This window comes from Pristis pectinata, chromosome 6 (genome assembly GCF_009764475.1).
Source record: "Pristis pectinata isolate sPriPec2 chromosome 6, sPriPec2.1.pri, whole genome shotgun sequence".
In the NCBI taxonomy this organism is placed as follows: Eukaryota; Metazoa; Chordata; class Chondrichthyes; order Rhinopristiformes; family Pristidae; genus Pristis; species Pristis pectinata.
Genome location: NC_067410.1, coordinates 39,816,282 through 39,841,737, shown reverse-complemented (window position 1 = coordinate 39,841,737; position 25,456 = coordinate 39,816,282).

Genomic DNA, 25,456 nt, shown 5'->3' with positions numbered 1-25,456 from the left:
GCTGGAATCTGGAGCTTAAAAACAAGAGCTGGAGGAACACAGCACGTCAGGCAGTATCTGTGCCAGATGAAGGGTCTCAACCCAAAATGTCGACTGTCTATTTTTCTCTACAGATGCTACCTTATCTGCTGAGTTCCTCCAGCTCTCATTTTTTCACTAATGAAATATATGACAGCTTTGACAGAGAGCAAGGCATTTCTCCCAGATATGTCAGCAGTCCAGTGATTCAGGGGCAGTGTTGTGGGTTGAAGCCTAGTCTTAGTGTTAGTTAAAGGGGCTCTGAACTTTCCTGGTCATCAGACAAGGCACACAAAGCATCTATTGCCCAGCAAATAGTTCTCTAAGTGGTTTTCTTAGTGATCACTCCTACTAATCCTCATTACAACCTGTAGGGTTATATTTTTATGGAACTTGGGGAATTGATGTAGTTGGTATAAAATATGTTACAACAGTCCAGATGCCTATGTCCTATTAAGCAAGTCAGACCTGGTTTCTGCGATTAAGCTAGACTAATAAACAGCCACTGGAATGTTTTCTTAAAGATGAAAGAAGGCTTGTTCCAAAAGCAATTAACCTCAGCAGGAATGCAGGCAAGTGTAATAGATTTGAGAACACTGACAGTCAGTGGAGGACATGTTGCCACCAATAACAGGCCTGTTGAGTACAAATTTCATTTGGAGGGATGTGACATTGATTGATTGGTTGAATCAAAGGTATGTTTTATTATGGCTAGATATTGACCAGGGGCAGGAGTCTCAAATCAGAGGGGTCAAGAATATGTTCATTTCTGATGTGTAATCTTAGAATTGGATGATTGTTTAGAGTATAATATTCACTGTAGAAGTAGTGATTTTAAAGTCATCTCAGAACTCTGTCTGGGTAATTTCCTTTCACATAAGCGAATAAACTATTGAAGAAAGGAAACTGAGTCTTAACTGATTATTGTGGGGGTACAGAAGATGACAGAATTCCCATAGCACTGCCAATGGACCCGGAACCACTGTAATGGTTCAATAATAACTAAGTGCTAATCCACTTCAGAGGGCTGTTAAAAGTCAGAAACTTTAGAGTGCAGAGTTATATATAATCTAGACCTGACAAGGGTGGCAGGTTCCTTCCCTATGGGATTCTACCTATTCTTTCTGTGAGTGATCACAATATTTGGACAGAGGATTTCAGTTAAAAGGACCTTCCATAATTAAATCCCTTGTACTTGTGCAGAAAAGGCTTTGAACAGAGATTAATTGGAGGTAACAGTGGTATTTCTTAAAAGGCTCTGATAAATAATAGGTTGGACCGTAGGAAGAAAATTTTAAAAATGTAAATAATTGTGTCTTGTCAGTGCATCAAGGATTCAAACTGCATTGACACTTGTTTAAAGGAAATGTCAGTATTCGATTATGCAAAATGAATAACTAACAACGTCTTACTATAGATTTTCAAACTGTCATGTTCAAAAAGCTTGCATATCACAAATGAAGTTAGGTACATAATGCAGTGCAATGTACAATAACAACAGAATGATTAAATCACCAGAGTATTAATCCAGAGTCCAGATCAACAATCCAGAAATAAAGGTTTTAAATTCAGTATTAAATAATCTGGAATTTTAAAAAACACCAGTTTCATTAAAGGTGACCATTAAACAATAAGATTGCTGTAAAAATCATCAGGTTCACTAATGTCTTTTGAGGAGGAAATTTGTCATCCTTACCTAATCTAGCCTATATTTCATTCTAGACCCACAGCTCTTCCAAAGTAACTCAGCAAACCATTCAATTACATGAAAAACAGAGTAAGATTAAAACCAGACAAACTACCTGGCTTCAACCTAGACAAGGAACTGGGAAATGGCAAAATCACCCTCAGTTCAGTTGACCTCGCGAAAACCTCCTCATGACCATCTGGGGAATTAAGAGCATTTTAGGCAAATATATTTTATTACCTCTACTATCAGTGCACACTGGCTCCATGTGTATCAAATACAACACGGAGTGCAGTTAGTTGCCTTGGCTACTGTGACAGCACCTCTCCAATCCCCGGCCTCTACCCTCAAGAAGGACAAGGGCAACAGATGCATAAGAAAGTGACTACCTGCAGTTCTCCCTCCAAGTTGCACACAATTCCAAATTGGAAATACATTGCCAGTCATTCCTCATAGCTGGGTCTAAATCCTGGAACTACCTCCCCAACAGGACTGTGGGTATACCTTCACCTGAGGCACTGCAATGGTTCAAGAAGGCTGCTCACTATCACCTTCACTAGGGCAAGTAGGCATGAGCAGCTGGGCTAAATGCTGGGTCTGCCAGTGATGCCCAAATCCTTAAAAAGAGTATGAAGTATACATGTTTAATATGCAACATTTAATTCTTGTATTTTTTTTCTTTTTTTCAGATGTAAAAATAGGGCCCAATACTTTTTTGAACAAATATCACCTGAAACCTGTGCCAAAAATTATAAAATTCCAACCAAGAACACAAGACAGAGGTGAAGGAATCAAAAAGAGAGACTGCAGTTGGGAATAAGAAATTATTTGTAATCCATCATCCCCTTCTAAAATATTTAGAAACATGGAATCATAGAACCTTGTCGCAGTGAAAGAGACCGGCATACCTGTGCTGGGTTCTTTATAAGAACTCTTCATTTAGCCCAGTTCCCAGTGCTTTCTTTGTTACCTTTCACATTAGATTTATAAATTATTTAAACAGCTCTCTTCTAAAAGCTATTATGGATTCCGTTTCAACTCTGTTACTGGCAGGGCCTTCCACATCCTAACAACTATCTGAACAAAAATAAATTCTCCTAACCTCTCCCTTTGGTTTTGATAATAATTGTATGGCCTCCAGCTATCAACATGCCGGCCAGTGGAATTGAATTTTCTCCATCAAAAGCCTTCATAGTTTTCAACATCACTGAAAGATCTTATCTTAATCTTCTTCAATGAAACATGCCCAGCTTTCTCATTTAATTCCTCTCTCAGTATATTCCATCCTTATCCCCAACAAAAGATGTTTGGAACTGGGAATTCCAGGGCAGGTTATGCTGGACTGAGCCTGCCACCCAGACTTGTCACTCACTCACTTTTGCTGAATGCAGAGAATTGAACAAGCTGACCCGCCCCTTCCTCCCAACACACTGCATACCCTCCCATGTACCTAACATCTAACAAACTAGGCAGGCTGAGCTCCAAGCAGTGAGTAGGCCTCAGGCAACATATCCTCAGGCCTTGCTCCTGGAACAAAAGACTTTTACACAACCTTTGACAGACACAGGCATTCAATGTCTATGTCAATAATTTTTAAAAACATTTTAAAGTATGAAAAAATAAAAAATGCATTAAACTACCAACAAATAATTAAAACCAATATAAAGTTAAGTCAAGCAGTTACCTGTACTTACCTGTCAGTGGCCCTATCCTATTAATGGGATTACCATTTACACACTCACTACTCTGGTGTAAAGGTGAAGACCGGAAGTGAAATGAACTCAGGCCCTCTCTTTAGTTAGTCAGTGCTCCACTGCAATGGGTCAATGGAACAGACAGTCAGATGCACTGACCTCTGAATTCCTGCCATTCAAGATCTTCACCAATCATATGCGGACTCTGAAATACTGTGAGTGGCTGAAATTGGGCAGTTTCAAAGTTGGACCATTAATCTAATTTCAGCCCACTCAATGATCTGTATAAACTTTAGCTTATTATTGTTTTATTCTTATCCCTATTTCTGAAACCTTGAATTCCATTTTTTTAATAGCGATATTTTCCAGACATGCTCAAGGACAGCTTGCTTTCAGTCCTGTGCTGTGGGTTCTTGGGTGGCTAAAGAAGCCATAGTAGAACTGCAGGTGGGGCATGAGTTGTGTGCTGGGCTTGTAGCTGATAATATTGGATGTAGTGCTCTCCTTCCCCCAGGTACTTCCATGTTCCACTATGAAATGACTCGAAGTTCTCAATGCCACTCTAAATGCTCCTTATCTGAGTGTTTGTGGTCCATGCACACAGGCCCAAGCAAGCTGGAGATGAGATGCCAGTGCATCCCAGCTCCTGTGAACCCAGCAGTGGACCACAGATGTGCTGGGGAGAGCTGCAGAAAGCACTTCTCATCCAGCTCCTCAGCTTCACTCCAAGGAGTGCTGGTGTATGTTGTTCATTCCTTTGAATGAGATCACCGACCCTGCAGAGAAAGAGAAGAGTGGGAAAGTGCTTGAGTTATTTTACTTTATTTTAATGCTTAGAAATTGTTTGCTACTATTTTGAGATACTTTATTTTTTGAGGATTGTTTAAATTTCTTTCATTATTTTCATTTTTTAAGTTATTTAAGTCGATTTCAATAACTTTTTAAAAGTTCCTCCGTAAACTTAAAATTCTTTCAAAAGCCCTAGACAGGCCTTACAGAGGTAGGGCCTGTCAGGTGTCTGTTGATTTCAATGGACAAAATCAGTGGTGGGAAAAGAGGTGGGAAAACAAGCTAATTTTGCTATTTTTAATTTGAGTTGATTAATTTTTTTATGTTTTCTAGCGTTCTGGTGATGGGTGTTAATATAAAGAATTTATTTTTTTAAGCAGTATTTTCAATTATAAATGATTTTGAATATATTTGAATGTTTGTGAATGTCAGAAACATTCGTCAATATGCAGTCACGCTGACAGCTAGTTAGCCTGAGAGTGTGGCTTAACTCTCTCTGAAAACAATTCAGAGCTAGTTAAGAGGTAGGGCCTGTCAGTTTCACTCGCAAAGGCCCTACGCTGCTCTGGGTCTCACCGATTGGCTGAGAGCCAGCTTCCCTGCAGAACGAAGTACCCAGGGAACCACTACAAGTAAAGATGGCCTTTGAGGGTGAGCATTTGCTGAGCTCAGATGGACGATCCAAACTGTCACTTCTTAATTGTCCTGTTTGACTCCAGCAAAAGGATAAAAGGGTTAGAGATCAAAACTGTGCTTTTCTTGCTTGAAAACAATAGATAAAATTATTCTGTTACAATTTCACTACAAGGTGGTGAGAGAAAACCTGAAGTTTAAAAGAACCCAAATTATTGAACCCTTTATTCATATTTACAAGCATGGCACAAGATAACTCCAGTTTGTGCTTTTCACTTGCCAACATCCCAAATCTGCCTTGATTATCCACAGGATTCTCAAAGCATAAATAATTACTCCTATACTGTCATAAGTATTTCTAAAATATCATGCAGCTGACACAGATTTTCCTGTTGCTCATCCTATACAGTCAAGCTTCCAGGTACTGCTGCATAAAGATCAATGGCACATCAATGGTGACTGTGCAGGGGCCTGCCTGCTATTTCCGTGATAATGATCAAACAATAATTGATGCATACGCGTTCAAATCCACTATTCGTAGTTGGGCCTTCAACACACCCATTCAAATCTTGAGAAGATCTTTATTTAAAGAGCTTGTAATTGATTCATTGTTGACATTCCGCACTTCCTCACCAGAATAAAATGGATTATTTTTCTTTCCAACAGACTGCAGATTTGATTTTATTCCCTTAAGTAACACAAACAAAAATCATAGGCATTAATCACCTGCAGTAATCGTCAGAATTGTGACATTTTGCTCACCTCCAGCAACCATTAAACATTTACTTTCCATTCCACTGCTCTGATTTGACACATATTATCTGCATTTATTGAACTGAATTTTTTAGGAAAGGAGATAAAGCATCTTCAATAAGAGACAGGTCTTAGCAAAGTAATCCCAGCTGAATTACACTTGCACATTAGGTGTTGTCAAATTTATTTATTTTCTGTTAAAGTAGCTTTTATTTTGCAGATCATTTTTAGGTAATGTATGAACAACTAAGGCAGAATGAAACATAATATTAGCTCATTAGAATCCACAGCCCAATCACAATCACTATTTTTTGTTTGGCTGTCAAATTTTTTTACATAGAAGATAGCAATTTTTTTTGCTCTTGAATATTTATTTGGCACAAGAGTTAAAGATCGTATGACCATATGCAGACTCTGACAGAAGTGTAACAGCTTAAATTTAGCAATGTCCACATTAAATTGCCTATTACTGACAAAGTTGTAGAAAACCCATGCAAAACTTGCAAACATCAGGTCATCAGCAGTCACATTGCCTCCACATGCCAAACTAAAACAAAGGCAAGAATATAGCTACATCTCTGTAACTATGGAGGATCTTATCTTAAAGTATATTTTACGTAACAAAAGCTATTATGCGTAATTAATTCATCATCATGACTATGGATAAACTAAAGTTCTCTAGACAGCTGGGTAGGTGAAACAAAACACTTATATGAACTACTGGTAAATAAAAGGAAAATTAATCTGCCAGGGCTTTTCAAGTTCTTTCCCATTAAAATTCTGCAAGATTATAGATAAAGATTCTTTCTCTCACAGCTCTCACCCCACCAATATGACAGGCTTCTCTTGCTCCCTATCTTCAGCAACTTCATTAATGACCTTTGTTCCATCACAAGGTCAGAAGTGGGGATGTTCCATTCTATTCGCAATTGTTTATGGTTTTTACCTGGACTACCTCAATGCACTCTGTACTAACTAAATGTAACTGCACTGTGTAATGAATTGACCTGCACAATTGGTGTGCAAGACAAGTTTTTCACTGTACCTCGGTACAAGTGACAATAATCAACCAATACCAATTCCTCAGTGAAAAAAGCAGTCCATCCCCTCATGCAACAAGACTAGACACCATTCAGGAATTGACTGTTAAGTGGCAAATAACATTCACGTCATAAATGTGCCAGGCAATGTCTACCTTCCATAAGAGAATTTAACCTCCTAGATTTGACATTTAGTGAATTACCATTGTCAGGTTCTCCACCATCGACCTTCTAGGAGTCACCATTGTCCAGAAACTCAATTCGACCAGTCACATAAGTACCATGGCCTTAAGAACAGGTCAGAGTCTGAGTATGCTGTGACAAGCTACTTACATCCTAACACCTTAAGGTCTTTCCACAATTTACAAGTCATAAATCAAGACCATAATAGATGAATGAGTGCAGCACCAACCTTCATACCATCCAGGACAAAGCCCCCCATCAAGCACCCTAAACATTCATTCCCTCCACCTCTGGCGCACAGTGGATGCAGTGTGTACCATGTACAAAATGCACTTCACCACTAAGAAGGACATCGGCAGCTGGTGCAATGGGAACACCATCACCTGCAGATTCTACTCCAAGACACACACCATCTTGACTAGGGAATAAATCGTCTGCCCTTCATCGTCGCTGGGTAGAAATCCTGGAACTCCCTCCCCAGAAGCACTGTGAGAGTCCCTTTACAGAAGAGCTGCAATGGTTCAACAAGGCGGCTCACCACCACCTTCTCAAGGGCAGTTAATGAGGGGCAATAAATGTTTAGAAGAAGTTTATAAAATTATGAGGGGCATGAATAGAGTAGGAGACGGGCATCCTTTCCCTAGGATCAAAATGTCCAATACTAGAGGGCATGCATTTACGGTGAGGGGGGAAAATTCAAAGGAGATGTGCAGGGCAAGTTTTTTTTTAAAACACAGATTGTGGTGGGTGCCCGGAATGCGCTGCCGGGGTGGTGGTAGAGGCAGATATGACAGAGGCATTTAAGAGTCTCTTAGATAGGCACATGAATATGCAGAGAATATGCAGAGGATGGAGGGATATGGACCATGTGCAGGTAGAAGGGATTAGTGTAATTGGGCATCATGAGCTTTTTTAGTTTGGCACAACTTGGTGGGCCAAAGGGCCTGTTCCTGTGCTGCACTGTTCTATGTTCTAAACACTGGCCTTGCTGGTGATATTCAGATGCTGAAAATGAATTAAAAATAAATTCTCAGCACCAGAATACAGTAGAGGAAGATACTTCCCAGGGACTGAATCAGGGACAAGGTCTCTCCAATAAACCTTGACAAAATAGCAATAATGAAGAGAACAGCACAAAAGGATTATAAATCCCTAGGACCAGATGGTTTCTATCTGGGAGTTAAAGGAGGCAACTGAGAACTTGCAGACACCCAAACTATAATCTACAAAGACAAAGGAGACTGCAGATGCTGGAATATGGAACAAAAAAACAAAACACTAGAAGAACTCAGCAGGTCAAGCAGCATCCATGGAGGCAAAAGGTGGATGTTACATTTTGGATTGAGACCCTGCATGTTTTGACCCAAAACAATGACATATTGTCTTCAAACATTTTTTTGTTCAGTAATCATTATATGCGATTGAAAATTTGGGTCACTTTACCATTTACATGAGGTGAGAGGGAAACAAGGGAATTTTCATTTGGGAAGACAGAGTCTGCAAAGGCTCGTACAAGGTTAAATTCAATACCTCAGCTGGCTGGGTATTCTGAGACAAAAGGTTGTAGACTAAAATTTAGAGCTAGGAACTTCAAGTTCAAAATTAGGAAGTATTTCTATAAGCAAGAGATGACAGAAAATGCAGCTGTAAAATAATGTAGGAACAATTATGAATTTTAAATTTGAGATTGATATATTTTCCTTAATCAAAAGAATGGTTAATAAGATGATTAAAAAGGCAGATGGAATACTATCATTTATTACTTGGGGCACAGAATTTAAGAACAGGAAATTTATGCTCGAACAGTGTTGGACAGGGACGTAATTTGAAGAGTTAACTTGCACGTTATATTATAAAGCAAAGAGCAAGACAACAGTGCATTTTTATTCCCGCCAAATCAGTCAGACCTGGTTGGTGCAACAGAGTAAAAGAGATATCATAAGGCTCAGATGAGGTATGTGATAATTGCAGATAAAGGACACACTTGTACCATCACTATGGTAACTAAGGCCTTAACTGAACAAAAGGAATACAGGGGTCTCTAAGCACGAGATGGATTTGCAGGTGATGTCAGAAGCAACTGATCATGTGCCTTCTCATCTTGTGTTGGTCAGAAGAGATGGCTGAAAGTCTGTGGATTGGTGAAGTTCTTTTGCCTTATCTACCTTAAATAAAAATGCCACGTTTTGCACAATAGGGTGTGTGACCACACCTTATTACTGAATCAGCCTCTCCCTTACTGCTCATTGAAAGACCGATTGAATAAATATGTTTGACCTGCGCATAGACGGAATGATTCTCTTGCTCTACAACAGTATTTAGGCTGCAGCTTTAGGACTGCACAGTTCTGGTCACCACATTAGAGGGAAAATGTGTTTGCCATTGGGTCTGGAAATTTTTATCTGTAAGCAAAGATTGAATAGACTGGGGTTCTTTACTTGGAACCGAGGAGGCTGAAGGAAGATTTAATTACGTACCTATCTTGCACCTAGCACATAGATGCAACCACAGAGAAGGTGCACCTGTGTCTCTACTTTCTTAGAAGTTTAAAGAGATTCAGCATTGCATCAAAGACTCTGACAAACAGATGTGCAGTGGAAAGCATTCTAACTAGTTGCATCACGATCTGGTATAGAAGCTCCAAAGCACAGGACCGCAAGAGGCCACAGTGGACTCAGCCAGTTCCATCATGAGTACCGCTCTCCCCATCACAGAGGACATCTACAAGAGGTGATGTCTCAGGAAGGTGGCATCCATCATCAAGGACTCCCAGCATCCGGGCCATGCCCTCTTCCTGACGCTGCTAGCAGGCAGAAAGTACAGGAGCCTGAAGACCCACACCTCAAGGTTCAACAACAGCATCTTCCCCACTGCCATCAGGTTCTTGAAACAACCTGAAAAACCTTAAAACTACCTCAGACTATATATTTTTCTCTCCCTCTCTCTCTCTCAATCTTGCACTAGTATCATTATGTTTACTTTGTTATTTATTTTGCATACGAATTAGTTATGTATAATTTGTGTTCATTTAAGTTTAAATTAACTTCTCTGTCCTCGTCTTGTAATATTCTGTGCTGCTTCTGCATAAAGCTAATTTTCCACGGCATTTATACTCTGTGTATGTATGACTATGACAACAATAAACTTGAACTTAAACTAAAATGTTATGAAGGATCTGGATCAAAAAAATAGGAAGAACCTTTTCCTACCTTATCACAGCACAGGAGGAGGACAGTCAGCGCAACAGATCTATGCCGGCTACCGGAAGAGCAATCCTATCAGTCCCATTCCCCTGTAGTCCTGCAACTTACTCTCTCTCCCCCTAAACTGAGGGGTCAAAAACCAAGGGCAAGGATTTAAAATAACTGGCAGAACTAGAGGAGAGATGAAGAAAATTTCAGACCACTACCATCTTGTGAGCGGTAGGAGTTTGACATTTCCAAAGCACCTTAAAGCCAGTGAAGTATTTCTGGCATGTAATCGCTATTGTAATGTTGGGTGATTGGTTGCTGAATAGAACCCAAGACTTTGCAGGAAATTAGTGTCTATTCTTATCTTGTAGCAAACAGTCAATATACTTGCATTGGAATTGACAAGTAACTTGGAAAGTGAACAGTGACTATTCAGGCAATTCATCGTTTAATTCCATCATTGTGGAAAGCTATTTTATCTTCAATTGTTTGAAATTAAAATTTGGGAGCAATGGGATTTCCCTAATTAAAAGCATTATTAGCAATGTGAATATAATAACAAGGAACTGTCAAAAAACCTGAAGACCAATGAGTGTAATTAAGATTTATTTTCTATAGGATCGTTGTTTTAAGAAGCATGCAAGACAGCTTAGGTACAGAATGGAATGATGTGCTTTGGCTGATGTCGTCAATTATGCAAATTTCAGTTGCTATCTTCAGTAACAGTCATTTAGAAAACACCTTTGAATAGAAGGGCAAGCAGTAATTACCAGGAAGCGGTTGAAGTTGTTTGAAGCAGATAATGCCTGCAATTGATTCAAATTTGATCCTTGCAACTTGATACCTTGTTCCAATGAGTAAATTAAAAGAGCATCCCAATCTGCATTATTATCACAGGAAACTTTAACCATCACTCCTTTAACAGGTGCAATGGCTGGAAAATGAAGGCAAGATAGCATTAATGGTTGTTTCCTAATTCCACAGATTAGGAAGATCACCAAAAATGGAGATTATGTAAGGAATAGTGAACAATGTAGTTTTACACAGTAAATTTAATTTTTCTATTAGTTTAATATTAGTTTACAATATCAAGAGAATCATATTTTCACTTATAAATTAAGTCAAAGGATAAGGGGTAAGATATGTAGGACTGATTGAGGAGAAATTTCTTCACCCAGAGTGGTGAACTTCTGGAATTCTCTACCACAGAAAGTAGCAGAAGCCAGACCATCAAATATGTTCATGAAAGAGTTGGATATAGTTCCGAGGGCCAAAGGGATCAAAGGATTTGGAGAGAAAGCAGGAAAAGGGCATTTGGATGATCAGCCATGGCCAAACGTGATGGTGCAGGCCCAAAAGGCCAATTGGCTCACTTCTGCTCCTATTTTCAAAGGTTTCTATATTTGGAGAATGTGTTTTGGTGTAATTTATCGAGTAAGATTAACCGTGACACAGAAGAAATCCAAAGTATTTTAAAATCTACATTAGATGAAAAGTAAATCAGGTTTCAGAAAGAAGAATCAACTGTTTTGTCAGGTATAAGGATGCTGCAATGAAATGGCAGTGAGCCTGCTTCCACTTACTTCCTGGTCAGTGCAATTTACAGCATTGGGAAGGCCAAGGCAATAAACTAGTTTCTGGGTTTACAAGTAATTCACACAATGGCCTGATACTGGGTGCACAATGTAACCATTATGAGGCAGGTACATTAACATTTTAAAGGTACTTGGACAGGTACATGGATAGGAACGTTTTAGAGGGATATGGGCCAAATGCAGGCAAATGGGACGAGATGGGAGCCTTGGTTGGCATGGACGAATTAGGCTGAAGGGCTCCGTTCTGTGCTGTATTATTCTATGCCTCTGTTAACAATTCTGTGAGAGTAATTTTGGTCCAATTATAGTGCCATAATTTGCTATGGTAGGGTTCTAATGATGTTCTTTGTTATTTAAACTTGCACTTTTGAAATTTAGATGTTGGATAGCAGATCCATGTTAACTTTCTGCTTGCTCAGTAAGGTATAACTGCTTGAAAATCTGAATCATACTATAGGGTGCAATGCAGTGGTTATTGATCTGTGCTATTCCGGAATATCAATGAATTCTCGTAACTCTAAATGAAACTCAACATGTAGAGCTGAAATCTGCAGTAACCACACATCCTAGTTACATTTTCTGCATAACTAAAAGGAAGCACAACTATTTTGTCAGAAAATTCCAGCCCCTTTTGCCAATACATTGCATGGAATCAAAGTCAATACCCAAACATGTTGGACACGAATGATTTTTCAGCTTCTCGTATCCCAGTTCAGCTTATCAAGCTAATCAACTGAAAAGACACGTCTCCCATCTGAACCATTCTTTTCCTGTATCATCTGTCCCTATGCCACTGTCCTTTAGCTATGGCTTAAGCAGTAGCCCCAATCCTTTCTTTCATTCAGAAGATTGTGAATTCAAGTCTTCTGGGAGAGATTTGCATGTGAAAATCCAGGTTGAGGTTCCAATCCAGTACTGAAGGAGTTCCATAATTAGCTTGAAGTCTATCACCACTTATGTGTCCAAGTTTTCCATCATCTCCAAATTTTGAAATGGTGTCCTAATGCATCCAGCAAAATCATACATCAAGAAAAGCAGTGGTTCTTATGTTGATCCTTAAGGAATACCACTATGTACCTCCCTCCACCCTGGAAAACAACCATTCCCCATGACTCCTTAATTCCTATCCCTCAGTTAATTTTGTATCAAATGCTTCTACTGCCCCTTTTATTCTATGTGTTTCGATTGTACTGACAATCCTATTATCAAACAACTTTTGAAAGTTCATATGCCCAACCTTACATTCCTCACCCCTCTCTATTACAAGGGATAAAAGTCTTTTACACATTTCTTGCACATGTAAAATCTGATACTTCCACCTCTCATTGATTGTGGTTTTGCCATTCCTCAGACAGAAGGTGGCGTAATGTGATGGGAGAAAATTTTCTACCTGATTTTTATGATTAAAATGTACATGTTGTTAATTAGGTAGGGATACTGATACCTCAGAACTGTAGGGCAAGTATCGCAATTAGAGTATCATGTAAAAATCAGAATATCTCATTTCTCCAGAACCATAATATTTTGAAAAAATCTATCAGTAAAACTAACTAGCAGTCTTGTTCCACTTCTCACTCTCCATCTCCATGCTCCAACACTAGGATACTAGTATTACTAGGGTACCATTCAGGTGCTGACATCCCCTGCCCAACAAACCATTCTTCAGCTGAGTGCCCCTATGTTGACTGTAGACGGGTCAAAATTTACATCCACAATCCACTTAATTCCAAAAATATTAAGGCAAGGTTCTTTACCTCCTATTGACACATGTGATTGGATTACCGCAGTTCAGAATCTGTTAAATGATATTGATCGGAAGTTGAACTCAAAGTCTGGTCTGTACAATTTAATACCTAGGTTGTTGGGAAACATCTGCTGACCCAAGCTGTGTTAAGTGTCCCTGTTTGGTTTTATTAGGTTCTATGCCATGCAGTATCAGAACACTGAGAATAAAACAAGAAAATAATGTGATGGTCATTTCAAGGAGGCAAGCAGTGGTACTTTTTACTTCAGTTCTTCCTCTGTCATTACTTCCACTTATAGTCATTAAAATTCTCTTTTTGCGATGCTACAAATTTCGGACATGATGCGGTAGCCAGATCTACCCATTTGTGTCTCATTTACATGTGCTGTCTTCGGTTGGGTGATCTAATGCACCTGATTAGCTGCACAGCACAAGGGACAGAATGACAAATACAGAGAGTGGTATATTACAAATAAAAGTTTACCCAAGTTAGAGCCCAGGAATGATGCAAAAGTGGTCCCCGGTCCCTTGTGAATAGTGACTTGCCTCCGGAAATGCCAAAGCCTTTCCTCCGTCCACACAAGAGTGTGATGGAGTAACGTCCACTTGTCTGGATGGGTGCAGCTCCAAGAGCACTCAAAAAGCTACACGCCATCCAAGAAAATGGAGCCCATCTCATTGGGTCCCAGTCTAACACAATAAATGTTCATTGCCTCCACACTGCCACACTGTTGCATCAACAAAATCTACTGCAATTACTCACCAAAGCCAATCTAACAGCGCCTCCCAAACCTGCAACCACCGAGAAGGATAAAGGCAGCAGCAACATGGAAACACCAACATTTATACGTTCCTCTCCAAATCGCACACCATCCTGACTAGAAAATGTATCACTGGTCCTTCATCATTGCTGTGTCTAAAGCACTCTCTCCAACAGCATTATCAGAGTACCTTCACCAAAAGGGCTGCAGTGGTTTGAGAAGATGGCTCATTACCACCTTCTCAAGGGCAATTAGGAATGGACAATAAATACTAGCCTTGGCAGCAAAGCCCACATTCCAAAATATGAATAAATAGATCAAAAATTATTTTCCAGCCAACTTTTCAGACAGAATTTAATGTTTTAAAGACTAATAATTTACTTACTTAGACCATATATAAAAGTGGGTTTGAACTTCGGTGTTGTGAAGCTGACTTAATCAAATTTTATTTCTGTTTCAACATATTTTAATCAATAAAATTTATTTGTTACTATATTCAATAGTTTGGATTCTGGAATTTACTAGCTCAGATGAGGGAGTTGTCCTTTAAAGAGAGATTGGGATTGCCTAATTGGTGTTTAGAGGAATGAGCTGTGACCTCATTGAAGTACACAAGATCCCGAGAGGGATTGACAGGGTAGGTGCTGAGAGGTGGCTTCCTCTGGCTTGAGGGTCCAGAGCTGGGAAACACAATCAGGCTGAAGAGCTGGAATTTTAGGACTAAGATGAGGAGAAATCCCTTTACTCGGAGGGTTGGAAATGCTTGGATTTATTTACCCCACTGGTCTGTTTCTGCCCAATCATTGCAGGTATTCAAATTTAACAGGAATTTTGGACACTAAGGGAATCAGAATATATGAGGATCCATTTAAAAACTTACTGAAGGAAGGAAAATCAGCCACAATCTCAATGAATGAAGGAGCAGCCTTGAGAAGTCATGTGACCTACTCTTGCATTTTTATGTCACAATATTCTTATTAAGGAGCATTAAGAAGTTCTGCTTCATTGATGAATCATTTCATTTCTTACATTGTAACAATCAAGAAGCTCCTTTTTAACAAGCTATCTAGGAACATAATTAGACTAAATGGCCAATCAAGTCTGTTCCTCTATTCATAATGGTATTTTGTTTATGACAATTGTACTTCTGGGCAACAAAAGTCTATCTACCTCAGATACAAAATCAATGGTTGATCTGACATCAATTTCCAGTTATGGAAAGATATGTCTGCTCCTCAATGGCATGCAGAGATATTTCCTAACTTGCACCTGAGAAGTTTGGCTATAATTTTAAGTTTATGCCCTTCTCTAGTTTGCCCAGCTAACAATTAATGTCTCCAGAGTAACCCCATCAGTTGCTGCTCCTTTTAAAGGTTACACTCTTTTTGATTCCCCTCACCCAGCCTCCCCTTCCTACATTCTCCCTTCTTGCATTCCTCTGCCCTCCACCAGCACCAACTGATGACACTGACAAGCTTGGTTAAGGTCTAGGATTCAATGTCCTTTCAGCATGAGTGTGATCTCAGGCCACTATTTAGTGACCATCCATCAGCAAATACTAATCTCACCCTCCAATGATACTGACATTTAAACACATGGACTGTATAACTGGTCCTAATGTATGTTTGTACTGAATCTATGCCTTAATTTAAATAAGAAATTCTTTTCTGAATGTAGTAGTCTGTTCTTCTCGTATTCCATCTCCAGCATTTGCTTAACCTTGTTGAAACCACGTGACTAAAAAAGCAAAACGATGCACTGCACCCAATCACCAGCCCAACCACCAATGCCTGATTACAAGAGAGATGTTTCTATAATTTTAGTAAATTAAGTGGTTGTACATTTTATGATGGAGACATTTTATAGAAGAATCCCATTTTCCCTGATAAATTATGAACACTTTCTTACCCCTCTTACACTAGCAGCTGCTCTTTCTAGTGCAGCTTTAGCCACAGTTCAATCTCTGTTGTAATACTCTTGCCTCAGAACCAGGAAGATGTGGGTTCATACCCCATTCCAGAGACTTGAACACAGAAACAAAGACAACACAAGAGTGTGTACTGCTGGAGGTGCATGTATGAGGGATGAGAGGTTCCACCGTGGTCTTGCCTGCTTTCTGATGGTGATGTGAATCATTTATACTTCATTTTACACACGACAGGATAATTTGATACAACATCTAGCACTCTGAACATACATTCCTTCCATCAGTGACACACAGTCAATTCAATGTATAGTTTCTGCAAATTCCAGTGCACTTATTCCTCTCAACTACACAGATAGAAAACCATATGGGGAAGGACAGCAGGCACGCGAGAACACCACAACACGCACTTTCCCCTCCACGCAGAACAGCATTCTGCCTTGGAAATATATCACTGGTTCTTCATTGTCACAATGTCGAAATCCTGGAACTCCCAACCCACAGCACTGTGGGAGTACTTTCAGCAGAAGGACAACAGCGGTTCAAGAAGGTATCTCACCCCTACCTCCTCAAGGGCAATTAGGCATGGGTAATAAATGCTGACTCTGGCAATGTTGCACATATTCCAAAAAAAATGGAATAAATATTTCAATATTCTTTGTGGAATCTTTTAACATTAAAATTCTGAGAGCACTTGAGCACAAGTTGCAAAGAATATTTAGATGAACAAGGTTATGAGAAGTGCTATGTAAATGCTTTCTCATTCTTTTATTGTGCATGCTTTTGGGGAGGGCAGCATTAATACCATTATAAACATTCAAAACTCCCACTCTTGTGGACTCTTCAAAATACAAATAAAATAACTTTTCCCCCAAAACATTAACACACCCGAATATGTGTCTATATATTTCAAGATAAACAGCATGCCATCTAAGTGGGAAGCAAGGAAATGAATGGACATCTTCGATTTTCTTATTGTCACAAATATTTAACTTATCTCAGCAACCATATGCATATTAAATATGCAGAATAACTGTGTGATGAAAACAATGGCTTAAGCTCCACAATTAACATTCTTGTCAGCTGTGTCAAAGAGCAAGGTGAAGAGCTATGATATTACTGGAAATGCAAATTTATTCAGCAGGTAAAATTATGACCCAAGTGTGCAATTACTCTTCCAACCTAAAATGGTTTAACGGCTCCCCTGAGCTCCATTAGAGGGATTTTATTGCAAAAACACTTTTCTTGACACAGCATCGCACAGAACTCGGCAGAGGCTGTGCTTTGCAATAATTTAGTGGAACTAAATTTTTTTTAATAATTATGCTTAGTCATAGCAAGTTGGAGCAGATGCTTTCTTGTGTCCCATAGGAAACACCTCTACTTGTGCCCTGCAGATTATGTTGCAGCTATGAGCCCAGCAAAATCTCAGGAAGAGCAATCTATCACCTGAATTTCATTGTACAGATAAAACATATGACATGACTGCAAATTAAAACCATGAAACAGACTGTTATTGCACGTGTGAATGATGTGTGTCAGCTTGAATGTTTCAAAGGTTACATTTCTAATTTCTAATGCAGTTTTTGTGTTTATCCACTGTAGGAGAAACGTTGTTCTGTTATACAGCTCTGCTCTTGAAAAATAAATCACAGTATTGATAGGAACAAAGCAAGGTTTATCATCCCGAATGATCCTGCCTTTTTCAAACATTAGCCCCAATGTCTTCCTATCCAGATGTTTCATGCACAATTCTCTCCTTTAGTCTTCCACTGACCTCAAAATTTAATTATACTGTATTCCTTGTGAACAAGTGTGAATTTTAGAGGATGGAATGCATTTGACAGGCAAATATTTATTGGGATGATTCAAATGACAATCAATAACATACATTGTAATTTATATGATATCAGCTTTAATCTGACCATTTCCAGAAATTTTTGAACTCCCTTTCATGTAAAAATTATTAACTTTGAGAGGATACTTGAGCAGATGGGAAAAGACAGCAGGAGCATGTTGCGCATCAGCTGTTGTTGAGGAACATTAATATGACACAGTACTAAAGTAGCATTGACTCAAGTGGGAATAGGTTAATGCATGTTGTGTGGAGCAGCGTGTTACATCGTACATATTTGGGTTTTCACAGTGGAAGGTAAGGCTCATATGTGGCCTTGTTGCACTTGCATTTTTCCAGTTATTGTTAATGGACAGCAAGAGAATGCTGTTTACTGAAATTATCAGGGAGTTAAACATTGCCATCTTGTGGTGAATGTGCCATGGTTACATTACTAGAGAAATCATTGAACATCTGTTTCTCTTTTGCTCTTGGTTCTTGTACATGATAGAATTCTCCTTCTGTGCTTTATTGCATTTCTTCAGCTTTTACTTTTGGTTTTCCATTGGTGCTTTAACACTGCTTAATTTTGAATTTCATCACACAAACAAGAGATTGTAGATCTCTGAGATACAGAGGGCTCTGAGTGCCGTAGTGCATGATTCGCAAAAGGCTAGTTGCAGATAGAGCAAGTAATTAGGCAAGAGGAATTCAATACACAATTTGAGATTTTGTGCTTCAGCTATGTAGGGCTGTCAAAACAACATCTGGTGTACTGTGTCTAGGTCTTCTTATTTAAGAAAGCATGTTAATGCATTGGAAGCAGTTCAGAGAAGGTTTAGTAAATTGAAACATTATTTGGGGTGGGAGGATTGTCTTATGTGGAAAGGTTAGACAGGTTAGGCTTGTATCCACTGGAGTTTAGAAGAGTGAGAAAGGATTAGATTGAAATATATAAAATTCTGAGAGGTTGTGACAGGGTGCACATGAAGAGGATGTTTCCCCTTCTGAGAAAATTTAAAACTGAGGATCACTGTTTAAAAATGAGGGGTCACCTGTCTTAAGACAAATGAGGGGAATTTCTTTCTCTCAGAGGGAAGTGAACCTTTGGAACTCTCTTCCTTAAAGGGCAGTGGAAGCAGAATCTTTGAATTTTTTTTAAAGGCAGAGATATGGAATCTTGCTAAGCCTGGGGGTGAACGTTACCATGGGTGGACAGAAATATTGAGTTGAGGTTACAGTCAGATCAGCTATGATCTTACTAAATGGCACAGCAGACTTGAGAGACTCGGTGACCTCCTACTGCTTCTGATTAGTATGTGCATGTTATTCCAACCTGTGTTCATAACCTATATGGGACGAAACAGATTAAATGACTTTCAATAGTTTGAGGGACTTTGTTTCCCTAGACTGACAACACAATTTATCAAGATAACAACAGGAGCAGGTTTTGTGATGTACTTCCAGGCTCTTCAACACAATGAGCTGAGGTCAAAGTGAAGTAGTTACGAATGATTCCCAAATGCTTGGTTACAATGGCATTTACAGTTTAATACTAGCCCGTGAGTTGGGTTTTCTCTCTTTCTCTCTTCTGATTTCTAAACCATCGAACTTAACATCTCCAGTTTAAGTTTTGGAAGCAACCTGCATTATTGACCTTTACAAGCATCAATAAAACATCCCTGTGATTATCAATTTGTTTCATAATTCAGCTAGTAATTTCAATTGAATTAAAATGAAGTAGAGGGAACATCTTCTGAATAATTTTAAACTTTCCCACCAAGGTATATATGCATGCAAGCATGTACACATATATTCAGATGAAGTTTAATTCTTTTTTCTTTGGAAGAACAAGCAAATGCCAACTCACCAATTATTTGTTTTAACAGAAGGCAGAAGTGGGTCATGTTAGAGGGGAGGAAGTGGCGAGAAAATGGAATTGGGGTCGAGTGTCAACAGTTGCAACAAACCCATCATCCAGAATTTGGAAAGTTGATAATATCTTTGAAGGATTTGGGTGCCTTCATTTTAACTCAGTTTTTATATTCAACTCCTGAAAGTCTGGATTCCCTCCCTTCAAGAATCGCAGAAACCTGGAGGAGGAAGGGACAGGTTCCTTTCTTGCTTATGGGCAAACCAGCACAGTAGGTTCATCACTTGCAAACCAAGCAATGGGATACCAGCAACTGGCCAAGCCGACAATAATGTTCTGCCTTGCAATATAGTTCAAATCTACAATGACAACCTTCCTCAAATGCTTCTCAGCCTGACAGACAACCAGCCAGCTGCCTGGCAGGGAATTCATTGAATACTTTAAAGCAGGCCCCGCCTATAATTAGAGCGGATGGTGCAGCAAACACATTCATGTACATTTCACAACATGAATTTCACCTTCATCCAATTCCCCTTTGGCTCCATGATATAAATGGTTCAATGCCTCTCCTCAAACAAGATCTAGTTGAAGTTATTTCAATAAAATATTCCCTTGCATTTTTCAAAATTATTTCAAACTTGGCTACTGTGTATACTAAAAACATTAATAAGTATCTTAGTTCACAGCTGAATGCGAGTTGAGATGGTAAAACTGAAATTTATTTCACTGGATCGCTGGTGGTTGATTTGGAAGAATTACCAATAATATGAACAGGGCGCACGGAAATCAATCTTAAAATCAAGAAGAGTGCAGGGTGCAGAAAAACAACTTTAATCAATATATTTCTAGCCTATTGAGGAAACAAGTAGAAATAAAAACAGAAAATGCCGAAGGTGTTCAGCAGAGGTAAACAGAAATGTAATGACTTTTCATGATTTCTGGTCATCAACCTGAAACTTTAGCTCTGTTTCTCTCTCAACAGATGCTGCTTGAATTGAGTATCTCCAGTATTTGCTGTTTTTATTTCAGATTTCCAACATCTGTAGATTTTCGGGGGTTTTTTTTTCAAAAATAGGTAGACCTGGTTCCAATTCTGACAAGTGCAGTGAGACAAATGAAAAATGTTTCAGTGGGAGAGAGGATTTGAGTCAATACATTCAGAACATAATTAGGTTTAAAGTAGCTCAGAAAAGGGCTCCAAAAAATCAGAGGTGAAAATACCAAACTTAAGTAGAACAAATTTCAGTGATTTGAGAAGGAATCTAACACAGATGGACTGTAGTAGGCTAGGAAGACAGTGGGTGGTCAATAGCAGGCCTTCAAACAGAGATGCAAACTGGGAGGAAATAAAGCACATCCAAATGGAGATGTCAAAAAAGGAATTAATTGTCATTTTGTTTGACAGAAGATAACAGCATGGATTTTTCAAATGCAAGTTGGATCAAATTAGTTTCACTGAGGTTTTCGATGAAATAACAGAGAGAAGCAATGAAGATAATGGAGTAGATTTTGTATTTATAGACTTTCAAAAGGCATTGGACAAACAGTATGTCATTAGCTGCAATTCACACAGAAAAAGATCACATTCATTGGACCATGTATTTATCCCCAATTGGCATGCATAGCACTCAAGACCAATTCTGCACATATAAACACAGTGATTTTTTTACTTCCAGCTTAAAAGTCACAAACAATCATTCAAGAGATGAATTTAATTGTATTATATTTTAAAATATAAAACTTTTTTTCCTTTGTTTTAGCTTTTATATTGGATGTCAGAAATATCACTGAGAAAAATAAAGAACAGTGAGGAGAAAAAGTTAGTAGATTGAGCAATTTGTGTGGCCAGATTGAACAATCATAGTGTCAGGTTTACTTTATCAAAAATATGTTGTAATTATAAAAAGAGGAAATAAGAATGGGAAAAGGTTGATGCTTGGATTATGATAAAAATGAGACAACAGGAAGTCACCATCTGCATGGCCAGATTCTGCTCTAATTCCAACTACATGTTTGCAGATGATACCACCGTAGTGGGCCATATCTCAAATAACGATGAGCCAAAGGAGATAGAGAGCTTAGTGACATGGTGTCATGACAACAACCTTTTCCCTCAATGTCAGCAAAACAAAAGAGCTGATCATTGACTTCAGGAAAAGTGGTGTACATGCTCCTGTCAACATCAATGATGCTGAGGTCGTGAGGGTTGAGAGCTTCAAGTTCCTGAGAGTGAACATCACCAATAGCCTGTCTTGGTCAAACCATGTAGACACCACAGCCAAGCAAGCTCACCAGCACCTCTCCTTCCTCAGGAGGCTAAAGAAATTTGGCATGGGTCTGTTGACCCTCACCAATTTTTATTGATGCACCAAAGAAAGCATCCAATGCATCATGGCTTGGTGTGGCAACTGCTTTGCCCGTGACTGCAAGAAACTGCTGAGAGTTGTGGACACAACTCATCACATCACAGAAACCAGCCTCCCCTCCATGGACTCTGTCTATACTTCTTGCTGCCTTGGTAAAGCAGCCAGCATAATTAAAGACTCCACCCACCCTGGACACTCTCTCTTCTCCCCTCTCCCATTGAGCAAAGATACAAAAGCCTGAAAGCACGTACCACCAGGATCAAGGACAGCTTCTATTCCACTATTATAAGACTATTGAACAGTTCCCTAGTACGATAAGATGGACTCTTGACCTCACAGTCTACCTCGTTACGACCTTGCACCTTATTGTCTGCCTGCACTGCACTTTCTGTAACTGTAACACTTTATTCTGCATTCTATTATTGTTTTAACTTGTACTACCTCGATGCACTTGGTAATGAATTGATCTGTATGAACAGTATGGAGGACAAGTTTTTCACTGTACCTCTGTGCATGTGACAATAATAAACCAATTCCAAGTCGAGTGGTGCAGACTGGAATTGGTTTTAACAGAGTCAGGTCAGGGGTGTGAGTGGCAGATGGCTAACCAATTATTAAGAGCTAAATTAGTCAAAATGTTCTAAGGTGGCTGGGGAAGGAAGCACCTATTTAACTCAGTTTTTGCTTTATGATGTTTCGAGGCTAGGGTTCCTGGCCTTCAAGAATCCCAGCTGGAACAAGTGAATGAGAAGGGCCAGATTTCAGGTATACCTTTATCAAACTACTTCTGTTCAGGAAGAGCAGGCTTCATTTCCCTCAGCCCTAGAAAGCAATACCTTTATAAAGTCACAACCCAATGATCATGCAAGCACCACCCCTTTGCACAAGTCCTATAACACCTGATTCCATCTGCCCTGCTATGCTGCACTAGACGTCTACTTCCTATGCTGCACTAGACGTCTACTTCCTATGCTGCACTAGACGTCTACTTCCTATGCTGCACTAGACGTCTACTTCCTATGCTGCACTAGACGTCTACTTCCTATGCTGCACTAGACGTCTACTTCCTATGCTGCACTAGACGTCTACTTCCTATGCTGCACTAGACGTCTACTTCCTATGCTGCACTAGACGTCTACTTCCTATGCTGCACTAGACGTCTACTTCCAAGGTCCCACAACTCCCTATCCCTGTAATCTCCTCCAGTGCCTCCACCAAGTTTCTCCAGTTTGTCCACATATGCATTTCGAATTTCCTTGAATTCATCATTGACATTAAAAGTGAATGATTTTGAAGAAACACGAGAATACACATTCTGGTTCCAGCCTATCACGAGCAACAGCAAGGAAGGTCGACACTGTAGGTTTATGTTGGTCTTCATTGTTTCTTAATGTCCTATTCATGTCTACTAACTGCAGCTGCAACCTTTTGGTCCAAGTCTTTGAGTGATGCCTGGCAGCAGTCCATCATGTATTTCTTCCACTGATTGCGATCATTTGACTGGCTGAAAGCAATACTTTGTCGCTACACAAAGGAGTCGTTCAGTGCATCCTCTTCCCCATAATAATGCCTGCAGCTCATACTATCGCTTTGTAAGGAGCAGAGAAATAAAATGAGAGATTATTGCAGTTCAGACCATGCAACACAATAGCATTTCAGTTCAAGTCACATGCCTCAATTGCTTCAGCATGCCATCCGTCATTCTCTGCCACCTCAGCTGTCAGCAAAGGAAAAGCTGCTGGAAACAGAACAAAACTGGTACCCCTGAGCTCCTGCCATATATTTTGTAAACAAGCAAAGGCTGAAATGTTCTTCAAGGACATTTCACATCAAGCAACTCACATGAAGATAAATCACTCAAGTTTGTGATATAATGTGTTCAATATACAGCCTGAATCTCTTAAAGTGGACACCCCAGCCAATAGTTTAAATTATTATTAAAAATAATTTATTGGCTTAAGCGGCATTGCCTGGAAATTTCACACTGATATCAAGTTATTTTACATGGGCGTTGACTGGAAAGTGGTGGCATAAATAGGGAATGAGGTTGGTCTTCTGACACCTAACTGCATTAAACCAAGAAATGTAAGTGAATCTTGGATATGTAATAAGATTTCTTGTAAGGCATAGAAAATATAATATAATTTCAGTCAGTGCAAACCACACTGCAAATATAATCATACTATCCATAGGAGTTCCTAAGAACATTACAAGGTGTTTGATTTTCAGATAAATCTATCATTCTTGTCTCCATTCCCCTAATATTAAATCACAACAGCAAAAAAAAACTACTGCTCTGTGTCTGTGTAGAAACATGAACTCATTGTGAACACATCTACATGTGACATCATCTAGAAATGTAACTTCATCCTCCACATCCATGCTGATGGAATACTGTTCCACTTCACTGTTGTCTCTTTCCACTCTTCTACTGTCTCTCAATTGTTCGTCAACTTGTCTGACATTCAGTACCGGCTGAACAGAAATATTCTCCAATTAAGTACTAGGATGATCTAAGCCCTTGGTCCACTGCACAAACCACAGTCCCTGTTCACTGATTTCATCCCTCCGCTGGGCAATTGTCCGAAGCTGAACCAAGCTGTTTGCAACTTCTGTCACACCTGAGCCAATGATGAGCTTTGAAATAAATTTCCTTGCCATTAGTGAGGTAATCTACTTTTATTATCATGACTTTTCCCTGCTGCTGAAGCCTTCATCCAAGACTCTGGTTACTTTTAAATTTGACTATTCCATAGTACTCCTAGACAGATTTCTACTTTCTACCTTCTGTAAACTTAAGGTCATCTAAACCTTTGCTGCAGTACTAACCTGCACTGTCCTTTTCACCTTTTGCCCCTGTGCTTGCTGGCCAACCTTAGCTCCTGGTTAAGCCACATTTCAATGTTAAAATTCTTGGCCCTGTTTGTAAGTGTTTCCAAAGCCTCATCTCTCCCTTTCTTTCTATTTTCTCCAGCCCTCCAAGATATCAGCATACCTCCACTTCTGTCCTCTCACTCATCCTGGATGTTAACTGCTCCACCATTGTTGATCACCCTCACCTAAGGCCCTTAAGTCCCTCCCGAACATTCCTTTCCTACACCTCTCCACATTTGTGCCTCCTTTTACTCACCTTAAAAACCACTTCTTTGACCAAGCTTTTATCCAGGTATCTCTTTATATGTTTGCATGTCCAATTTTGTTCAATAATGCTCCTGTGGTTTTTACTAAGCCAAGCACATTAAATAATTACCTTTTTGTGTTAATAAGGAGCAACTATGAGATGGAGAAAAGTTGAAACCCCATATCAGCCTGGTGGACAATTGGTTATAACTATGAACATCAAATGACAGACAACTCATGTTCAGTCTATA